The sequence below is a fragment of the Penaeus japonicus genome, unplaced genomic scaffold (genome assembly GCF_977035675.1).
Source record: "Penaeus japonicus unplaced genomic scaffold, GWHDUDI00000001_assembly GWHDUDI00000026, whole genome shotgun sequence".
Classification (NCBI taxonomy): Eukaryota; Metazoa; Arthropoda; class Malacostraca; order Decapoda; family Penaeidae; genus Penaeus; species Penaeus japonicus.
Genome location: NW_028234428.1, coordinates 13,867,922 through 13,870,421, shown reverse-complemented (window position 1 = coordinate 13,870,421; position 2,500 = coordinate 13,867,922).

Below are 2,500 nucleotides of genomic sequence, written 5' to 3'. Positions count from 1 at the left end.
AGACAAAGAGAGAGACAGACAGAGAGAGAGAGAGACAGAGAGACAGAGAGAGAAGTAGGGAGAGGAGAGAGAGAAGGAGAGAGAGAGAGAGAGAGAGAGAGAGAGAGAGAGAGAGAGAGAGAAAGAGAGGGCGAGACAGAGAGAGAAAGAGAGAGAGAGAATGAAGGATGGAATTATAGATATAGATTAAAGTTATATATGAATATACAGATATAGATATTGGGATGATAAATATAGATAAACAAAGATAGAGATATGTAGATACAAAATAAGAAAGTCTACATAGGGGAAAATTAATACATACATAGATATAGATAGATAGATAGATAGATAGATATAGCCAAAAATAGATGATAGATAAAGAAATACTCAATAACAAAAACAAAAAGGAGACACTGAGAATAAAAGAGCACAGAATAAGAAAACGAATAAGAGGAAAAGAAACAAATGAAGAGGATGAGTGGGCGGTACCATGAAGGAAAATCTTTTACGAACGAAAAAAAAAGAAGAAAAAAATCACATCCGGGGCCTAAGATAAGGAGGTCCTTAAAGAGCTTTGTTTATTTTTTTTTTCTTTTCTGTTTTTTTTCTGTATTTTTCTTTATTCCTTTTCTTTCTTTTGCTTTATTTTATTTTATCTTTATTCGTTTTATTTTTTTGCGTTTTGTGTGTTGTCATATTTCGTTTCCATTTACATTTCTTTTAATTGTTGTAAAAAGATTTTTAATTGTTTTAATTGCTTTTAAATGTTTTTAATTTTGTTTGTTTGTTTGTCTGTTTTTATGTCTTGTTTTTCTTTCTTTCTTCTTCTTCTCTCCCTCATCCTCTTTATGCCGACACCACACTCTTTTCTCCCCACCTCTTCCTAGCCACCATACACCCCCATCATACCCACCATACACCCACCACCATACCCACCATACCCCACCACCACACCCACCATACCCCACCACCACACCCACCATACCCCACCACCACACCCACCATACCCCACCACCACATCCACCATATCATACCCCACCACCACACGCACCATACCCCACCACCACACCCACCATACACCACAACACTCACCATACCCACCACACCCCCACCACCACACCCACCATACACCACCATACCCCACCACCATACCCCACCACCACACCCACCATACCCCACCACCACCACAACCACCATACCCCACCACCACACCCACCATACCCCACCACCATACACCCACCATACCCAACCACCACACCCACCATACCATACCCCACCACACCCACCATACCCCACCACCATACCCACCATACCCCACCACCACACCCACCATACACCACCACCATACACCAACACCATAGCCACCATATGCAACCATAGGCGTCTCCCCAGCTCAGGAAACTAAAATAACCTTTACTAAACTGGAATGGTGCGCCCAGCCACGACCAACGCTAATTCAAGGCTAAAAGGGGCTTACTGTTTATGAATACTTTTCTATAACGTAGTGAGGCAGTGAGGGGGAAAAGGGGGAGAGAGGAAGGGGAGGGGGAAAAGGGAGAGGGAAGAGGAAGGGGAGGGGGATAGGGGGGTAGAGATTGGGGAGGGGGGAGAGGAAAGGGGGGGAGGAAAGGGGGAAAGGGAGGGAGGGATTGGGGGAAAGGGGGGAAGGGATTGGGGAGGGGAGGAGGGATGTGTCTGGGAGGGAGGGGAGGGGGGAAAGGAAAGGGGGAGAGGAAGGGGGAGTGGAGGGGGTGTGTGGTTGGGAGGGATGGGAGGGGAGGGGTGTGTGGCTGGGAGGGGGAGGGAGAGGGGCAAGGGGGAAGGAAGTAGGCTAGAAGGGTGAAAAGAAGAAAGAAGGTCAGATACGAAGAGAGAGAGGGAGGAAGAATGAGTGAGAGAGAGAGAAAAAAAGAGAACGGGAGAGAGGGGGCAGACAAATTAAAAGAGAGAGTGAGTGAGAGATAAAGAAATAAAAAAAATAAGCGAGAGAGAAAGCGAGAGAGAGAGAGAGAGAGAGAGACAGAGAGAGAGAGAGAGAGAGAGAGAGAGAGAGAGAGAGAGAGAGAGAGAGAGAGAGAGAGAGAGAGAGAGAGAGAGAGAGAGAGAGAGAGAGAGAGAGAGAGAGAGAGAGAGAGAGAGAGAGAAAGTGACAGAGAGAGAGAGAGAGAGAGAGAGAGAGAGAGAGAGAGAAAGTGACAGAGAGAGAGAGAGAGAGAGAGAGACAGAAAGGAATCATATAAAACAGGAACCAGAGAGAAAAGGAAACAACATAGACAAAATAGACAAACAAAATACATGCACTGTTCGCATACAGATCCATATCAACATAATATGCAAATGAGATCAAACGACTAACCAAATTCCCACAAAACACAACACTGAACCTACATAACCGTGTATTTATTCTCTTTTTATATATATATAAAATTTCTCTAAATACATAATGAAGCTCGTGAGCATGACAATGATTAAGGGGAAAAAAAGGAAAATGTAATCTTATTATTCATAATCTGTTGCT